Source organism: Borostomias antarcticus (assembly GCF_949987555.1).
Source record: "Borostomias antarcticus genome assembly, chromosome: 24".
Lineage (NCBI taxonomy): Eukaryota > Metazoa > Chordata > Actinopteri > Stomiiformes > Stomiidae > Borostomias > Borostomias antarcticus.
Genome location: NC_140257.1, coordinates 7,715,517 through 7,724,712, shown reverse-complemented (window position 1 = coordinate 7,724,712; position 9,196 = coordinate 7,715,517).

Genomic DNA, 9,196 nt, shown 5'->3' with positions numbered 1-9,196 from the left:
CCTCTGGGAGGGGAAGGAGGGCACTAGCCCAGTGTCCATGCCTCTGGGAGGGGAAGGAGGGCACTAGCCCAGTGTCCATGCCTCGGGGAGGGGTAGCAGGGGCGTCATGCAACCCAAAAAACCGAGGGGGCACGAGATAGTGAAGCACGCGCGCGCAGCGTTCGTGCGAGGCTTTATGCGTGTCATGCCGAAATTTGTCACTTGATGCAAGCAATAGTGCAATTCCTTGTGTTTCCACAAAACAAAACACAGAACGCAAGCTCTCGAGTCATGTTGGAGCTTGCGTTCACAACGAAGCTTGCATTGTTTACGCCGACTATGAATCAGGGGCCTCATTTATCATTGAGGTACGCCTTCTTTTACACGGTCTTTTTCGCGATTTCAGGCGTACGCCATTTCCCCCCCCCCACATTGCGATTTATCAAGCCGAAAGGGCGGAAATTTAGTCGCCTCTCTCCGCGCTTTTGTACACCTCTCAAGTTGTCGTACCGATTTACACGGTGTTCTACGCCCTTTTTGAACACAGGGGGAACTGGCGACGCAGGTGGTGCGTCGGTGAATTACTATGTTTGATGGAGAGAATAACGCCCGGCTCACACGCTTGCGTTTGATGCGTCAACATTGACGGATGGCGGAAGGCGTTTCTGCCGCACGCAACAACAACCAATCACATTGTCCAAAACTGCGCTCGCAACAGCCGAGTATATTCTCCGAACCTGCTAGCGCGAACTATTTTGAAAACCCACCCGGCTTTTCGTTTAGTGCTGTCATGGATGCTAATCTGGTCGAACGTGTGGCGATCGTTTATGCATTGTGGTTGAGTCAACGTGAACGTGGTGCCCGCAGGTATTGGGTACATCCTATCCTGAAAACAAACAATTCAAACAGCGATTGTCCTCCATCTTGGTATCGAAAAATGTGAAAATCCCGCCTTGCGATGACGTCTTTCTCCGTCAAGACATCTGATTGGTCGGCAGCTCCGGCAACGCATCTGAAAGTTGAAATTCTTTAACTTTCGACGCTAGCAACGCAGGCAACGCAACGCACCGGGACAACAACGGAACCAGAATGCCATTCGGCTGCGGCCATTGAAAGTGAATGGCATCCGTCAAAGTTGACGCATGAAACGCAAGCGTGTGAGTCCCCCGTAAGAGCGACAGTTCATGAACGCACAAACATGTAGGCTAATAGCCCAATTCAGCACAAACATATATCGCAATGCAAGATTAGACGTGTCCTCTAACCGGCTCATTCATGGTCCGATATGGATTTGTTCCCCAAACTGAACCTATGCGCTGTCCCAAACCTTTCCGCGCTATATGTCACACACTTAATGCAGGCACTCCATCAAACGCCAATAATTGACCAATTAGATTGTCAGTAATATGTGATCATGTGGACCTGTTTGCTGTTTGGTAAGCATACAAATGACAGTCCTCCTGTGCGTAATGCGAGCCTAAATGAATCCGGCGCTACTCGGCCTACTGGCCGAGATAGAACTCCAAAGAGGTGACGGCGATGGCGACTGCACCCACATAAGGGCACCATCAGTGAATGAATACGTCTATGTGAATCGCTAAAATGTGCACACTATAAATACCCAAATCATATGTGACATGCTCATCACAAGCGTAGTGGCACGGTGGCCTGGCTCCACGCATGACTCATTCATCCTGGCGCACAGCAGGGTAGGGGCTAGACTGGAGGCAGGCGCTGCGCGTGACGGCTGGCTCGTTGGTGTGTCCAAGATACATATTCTTTGTCTTATTTACTTTAATCTTTATTAGCATTTTCCATCCATACAACGACAATACAATAAAACATAAAAACTTATAATAACAGCTTATGGGTACTTCCATCCATGCAGCTTTTTTTTCTTACTCAAATATGACAATTTTAATATGAGGTGGTATCATCACACTTCCTTCTATAATCCATCCATTTTTCCCATCTCCCTTCAAACTTTCCTTCCTGCATCCTCAATGCATAAATAAATCTCATAAATCTCCTCCACAACACCCACCACTGCTCCTTGGTTGGGGGTTCCACCTTATACCAAGCCCTCATTATTGTCTTTTTACTAGCAACCAATAGTACTTTCACTAGGTATCTGTCCCCTCCTTGTACATCATTCTGTTATGTTTGCCAAGATGTATATTCAAAGCTGATAAGAATGAGAACCAGTCAAGACCCCACCACAAAATGAGGACCCAAGCCCTCAGCCCCCTCCCCGTCATGAGGTTTACCAGCGGGGCCAAAGGGCCCACACTGAGGTCATGCGCCAGCTATGAAGACACAAACAAGTAAGGTTCACATCTCTACCATTTTATTGTCTGTTGGTGGGTGACTGTGTGGTGTGTGAGTGCGTTTGTGAGTGAATGTGTGAGGTCCGTGAGTGTGGTAGTGAGTGACTGTGTGAGGTCCGTGAGTGTGGTAGTGAGTGACTGTGTGAGGTCCGTGAGTGTGGTAGTGAGTGACTGTGTGAGGTCCGTGAGTGTGGTAGTGAGTGACAGTGTGAGGTCCGTGACAGCATGTGTGAGGGAATGAAGTGCAGTGAGGATGTCCTGTTGGCTCTGGTGGTGTAGTGTGGTGACCTCCACCAACTGCTGAACAACTGCCCCACAACTGCCCCAATCCCTTCTGCCATTTCCCTCTGGGCCTCTAGGGTCATGAGCCTCCAGCACAGCGTCTGATAGGAAGCCCAGCCCTCAGGGACCCTTGAGGCAGGGACGCTGGCAGCCGGAGGTGGAGGCGTGGGCGGTGGAGACGGAGACGGAGGCGCTGGAGATGGCACTGGAGGTGGAGGCCGGTGCGCTGGAGGTGGAGGCACTGGAGGTCGTGGCACTGGATGTAGAGGCTGCAACCGGCGGGGGCACGACCGTCAGGTCAAGGACCACTGCAGACTCCCCCTCCTCTGAGTCCCACCCCACGTCAGAGTCTGGAGAAACAATTTCAGTCATTTTCTTTGAGTTTGTCTGTTAACTTGATTATGCATTAAACATTTTATTGTGTAGCCATATTCAATTGATATGTTTTTCTGTTGGCAGCCAAATAAATGCTTAAGTGTGATTTACCGGGTGATTTAGATGAGAGTCTTAATAATGTGGTCTAACATTATGAAGTGGTCATCTGTGTTATCGTTCCCTGTTTTTGGTCCTGAATCAATCATAGCCTACCACAGAATGTGTGGAATGTTTGCTTTCCTCACAGCCACATGATAGAGCATGTCCGTGTAGCCTACGCCACATACAGGATGCACGAATCGTACAGTAGGCTACCTAAACGAGCGATCAGAAAAATGTAGGCTCGTACAAATAGCTTACCTTCCGAAGATGATTTTCTTTCCTCGCGTGGACCTCACCAACAAGCACATGCACCTCCGTCTCCGAAAAGTTTCTCTTCTTTCCGCGTTTTTCCATAAACGTCTTTGTCTGTCCTAATGCTCCACGCTATATTATGTCGGTTCCTTCCGGGGTATCCACGTTGTGCCCTGTCATAGTTTTGACCATATATGGTTGAATTTGGGCGTGGAGAGGGCGGAACACGGGGCGCGTGCGCGTACGCTCTCTTCCCCGCCAGTCTCGGATTTCGGAGCGTACGACATTTTTGATAGATCCGAAAAGCGTGTAAATATTCTCGTCGTACGCTACATTTCGCATTTTCCGCGTTTTCGTCGTACGCCCTCTTTTACACCAGAATTTACACGCTCTTTGATAAATGAGGCCCCAGGCGTGCGCAGTGCGTGCGACATTTTAGTGTTTTTTTTTTGCATTTTTGCAGTTTAAAATCAGGACACAGCACACTACCAGTTGTCAATTAAACTAAGCGGTAGCGTTCTTTCAAGGACTTTCAAAATAAACATATGGGAAAACAAATCTACTTTTTTTTTACTCACTTGGCATTGGTCCGAATGATATAGCCTACTGTATACTGAGGTATGAAGTATATTGAATCTGATATACTGAATAGCCTAATATTTGGAGGACCTGTTCATCAGTTAAGGATAACCTTAATCTAAATGTATGCAAGCAGACCATGAAAACGTGTTTATCTGAGACGAGGCGAGGGGGGGGCTTCCAGGTCCAGTGTTAATTTGGAAGAAACCAAATCCACCGGGAAAGAGGGTGTTTGGCTTTTTGAAAGAGGCTATGGTGGCTTTTCGAGGTGGTCTATGACATAATTCAAATAATACATTCAGCTCAGTAGAGAAAATAATCATAGCTCCGCATTGGAAAATGTAATGGTAAACTAACAATAACGGAAATGTAAAAAAATAAAAATAAAAACCAAATCTGAGGGGGCACGTGCCCCCTCAAGTTCTATAGGCATGACGCCTCTGGCTTATAGCAGGGCTGCCAAGTTTGACCAAAAACTTGGAGTGAGATTTATCACCTTCCCCGTTAATTTTATTGTCGGGCGAGTTGTTGACGGTGGGGGGATGGATAATTTTGGGGGATTGAGCCAGTGCAAAGATGCCAGGGGTGATTTCCACACTCCCATCAGGATCCTGGCAGCACTGTTCTGGATGTACTGGAGCTTTTGTGGGAGGAAGAGGATGAGTACTTTTTCTTTCCTTTTTTTCTTGAGTTACTTATATTTATTTAGCTTTTTATGTATAAGACTTAAATTTATTTATTTTGATTTAATGTATATTTCTGTAATTCCACTGTTGCTTTAGGCAATATGAACATTTGTTCTTTCGTGCCAATAAAGCCCATTGAATTGAATTGAATTGAGAGAGAGGAGGAGGAGAGAGGAGGATGAGACAGAGAGAGAGAGAAGGAGGAGGAGAGAGGATGAGCCAGAGAGAGAGGAGGAGGAGAGGCCCGCCGGCCCGCCTCCTCCTCCTCTTTCTCTGGCTCCTCCTCCTTCCCTCACTCTCTCTGGCTCATCCTCCTCCTCCTCCTCTCTCTCTCTGGCTCATCCTCCTCCTCTCTCTGGCTCATCCTCCTCCTCCTCTCTCTCTGGCTCATCCTCCTCCTCCTCTCTCTCACTGGCTCATCCTCCTCCTCTCTCTGGTGTGAGTGGAGGAGGAGGAGCCAGAGAGAGGAGGAGGAAGAATTGCCCTGAATTCTGCACCTTTGGTCGTGAGGCGGGTTCGATCCACCCGATCCCCCCCTGGCTATGGGCCTGTAGTATGTAGGGGTTGGTCATTTCTCCGCGTGAGAATTGTTATGTGTGGCGTGAGAGCGTGAGAAGAGGCTGAAATGAGTGTGTCTCACGCTCAATGCGTGAGACTTGGCAGCCCTGCTTATAGTCTACTTCTCCACCTCGAGCTTCACCTTTTCCATCTTAATAGCCTGTTTTCTCTCTAGTTCCTCTTGTACATAACATTGTCTACTCCAACCTGAAACTATTAAAAACTATAGCCTACATTTGCTTTATTTAAGCATCCCTTGCCAGTCTCATGGGATTGCAGCTGAAAGAATAAGATGTACGTCTATAGCCTAGATATAGGCTACAATTGCTTTACACGCCCTAAGAATAGGAATAGCCCATTGATCTAGCCTACTCCTGTTCATGAGGAAAATAATAAAACTTAGCCAGTCGGCAGTATTTTTCCAGCTTTCTTTCCTGCCTTTGGCAATAGCAACTGTGTTGCGTCTATAGGCTAGTTCATATTTCTATAATATTGCTCCTCTTCTGTAAAATGCGGTGGACTGAACTTGGTTATGCATATTGTTTGCCTTGTACATGGCCATGTCCGAATACTCATACTAAGGTCATATTGGTCATTTCGTGCAAATACCTCCCCTTTTACCTTGAACGCGCTCATAGCTAGATTGGACCAGCTGGGTAGACTTAACGAGTTGATAGCCACCGCCATGGTACAGTTTATCTGTGATTGCAGTTGTTTGGTTTACTCAAGTGAGCTAGCTTCATAGTACAGGGCCCTGGTCTAGTTGACTGTTTTACAACTTGGAGACACCCAGTGGCAGTGGTCACTCTAGCCCTATAAGTGCCCGCCACCCCCGCAAATACGCTCCCATTTCATTGGTGCTTTGGACATTGGTGTTGAGATACAGTACAGGTATTTGGCCTGGAACATAACCCCTGGAAGAGTCAATCCTTGCCTTGGCCTTTTATAGTCATTAAAAGTGAGGCCAAGAAGGGTGCTATTTCAAATCCCAAATTAGATGTTAGCACTGCTGAATGAATAAATCATTTTTTGTGTAGTAGGCTGTTTTGCAACTAAGACATACTCAGTGGTGGCCATTTAGTCCTATAAATCACCCCCACCCCCACAGATACCCCCACAATTCAGGCATTGCTGCTGGGATATTTGGCCTGGAACATAAACCCTGGAAGATTTTTGGTCTTGGCTTCGATTTATGGGGAAGGTCATTAAATTGAGCAATTATCGTGGAGAAACAGAACATGTTGTAACCCTGTTAGGTGGCAACCAGTAGAAATGTGACACCGTTAACTATGGCATCTTTAATTTGTTGTCTCTAAGTAATAGCTGACCAGCAAGCCAGGATTGATGTTGTCAGGCCTAAGCCATTACTTAAGTAGTAAAATGACCCAATACATTATATTGTGATACGAATTATGTCTTACAATCCGCACTCTTGAATGGAACAAGTGAATCAACATACACAAAACTACTGTGGATAGGACAATTAATACGTAAATAGCAACTCACTGTAGCACACTGACACTGATTCTTGAGCAAGTATTCTTTCTATAGTATGTCTGGATCTTAAAACAACAAACAACATGAAGCCCAAAATCCAGAGTTGGGGAAAGAGCCACACTGCTGCTTTACCTAGTTAGGTTTGAGTTAACTCTGTTTACTATAATATCATTCAAAACGTATTTTTTGTTATTTTAGGGTTGAACTCCACTTTGGATTTGAAATTGTACACACTATGGGGCTATTAACCTGCAGACTATGGGGTAAACACGATGTGTAATCTCAGAGCGGATGTTTAAATTGATAGTGCGGTCAGTGAAATAGTTCTGTCTCAAATGTCACTGTTGTTTCAACATTTTGGTTTGCAAATAGCCTACATTTCACATGAGAGTATACTGAGACCAAGTAAGATGAAACCATGAGTTTCCCATCTCGGAAAAAGCTACACATCCATTGTAATGAAATTTGGTCCAGATGAAAATGTCTTTCTAGCTCAATACTTAAGTGAAATGATGGTCTCTGTATCAGGTTCATGTTAGACATAGCCTACTGCAACTAGGGCTAAATTTCCAAAATAGCCTACTTATCTTTCAACATTCAGAATCATGCTGTTTATGTCCCTGGTTTCAATGTCATTAAAGACGATGTAACCTTTGGAAACGTGTTCAAGCCATAACATAATCTCTGCCATGTCTAATAGATACTGTTGGTGTTGTTGGTATTTCCGAGCAAAGTTGCATATCATCACTTTAATAGATTTATCCATCAATATTTTGTAGTTATAGCACCACCAGATCAGCGTTGTGAGACCATCCTGATCACATGAGCTCACTATCTGTTCCATCTGGCACGCTGGTTACCACCATAGGCCATAGGATTACTCACCTTGGGTAGACATGAGTTGATGAGTTTCATTATTATAGGATATGCTGTCTCTGATTTATAATCATTTATGTGATAGGCCACCCCCATTTAAAAGTTATTTGGTTAATAGTGGTCATGTTTGAGATACATAGTCTTTATATGTTTTTGAAGAACACAGTCTGTAGGTTTTGTGCAGATTGGTCCAAAGATTTAGTAGGAAATGTTTAATATGTGCTTTTCAAAAAATTCAAATGGCAGAAAATCTATCATGGTGGACCATGATGGTGATTCTAAGTCAAATGGTCTGGTAGTCACGGACTTTCACAAAGTTTCATCAAATTTAATGTTTTTGACCATTTATAAGCATCACCATGTAGTAAATTGGCAAACTGTGTCAGGTGAGGTCTGGCCTATCTGAATAGAGACAAAACAAAAAATGTGTCACTGTTCCTGTTTTTCACTTGCTAGTCCTCCAGGTCTTCCTCTTATTTGTGAGTTATTTTATCAAATACATTAATACATGCTAGTGTTTACTTTATCAGAATTGCTGAATGCAGAAATGCTTGAGGAGAAATTGCCATAATAAGGGAAATAATCTATTTCCATATTGATCTTTAAATATTGTTTGAAAAAAAGACTTTGTCTTGTTAGTAAACGTTTTCCACAGTTAGTCTATTTATAGGACCATACAAATTAATTTGTGAAATGATCAGAATTGTCAAATTGTGTACATAAAAGATAATATTAACACATGAAAGCACTGTGGAACACTGTTGCAATTTCTATCATCAAAGAAAATATAGAGAGCCAGAGAGCGGAAAGGAGGGAGGGAGGGAGAAGGAGGGAGGGGGTCAAAGTCAGACCTTATAGGCAATAGACTCACTTCCACTTCCTTGAGGAGAGTGGTCCACAATTAGCTCCTGCTTGCTTGGCACTCTGCAGCAGATATAAGGAGATCCAGAGACCAGCATCCATGGACAGATACTGTAGCTTCAACCTCTGTGGTAAGACCCTCTAACTCTTTGCACTCTTCATTCACAGTGTTATTATTGGTATCTTGACTTATCGTATATCTCTTAATCTTATTAACACTTAATATATGTGCACTAAATTTGTTAGCTGAATTTTGTATACTTTGTTATGTCCTAGTACACAGAGATATCACATGTGTATACTATACATAAAACACATACAATGCATGTTAACTAAATTACCTCTTGGGATCATAACGCTCATACCTATATCTGGTAATACTTCAATAATATTCTTGATTATTTAAGAGATCCAATCAGACTCAAGAGTACCCCATGAGGTGAACTCTTAAACACATCTGGTTTCACAGACATGGTTTAAGCCTTGTTCCAGACTAAAATGAGTGTTTGAGCAGTCTTAATTCAGTGACTTGTGCAGATTTACAGTATCTTAAGATGGTAAAAGATGTATGCTGTTCTAGATCAAACAAAGCCGACTGAAGGATTAGAGTTACTCTCGGACTAAATTGAAGCTTAAATTAATCATTCATTGAGGCAAGGTCTACTCCTGGCTTAATCTATGCCCTGTCTGTGAAAACTTTGTCTCATTTGAATTATGTATGTAATTTAAGTTTTCATTTTTGGGTTAAATTGTGTGTTTACTCACAACATCCAAATCTTTTCCAGTGTCCACTAAGGTATTGTTTCATCTGGGAGGGGAAGA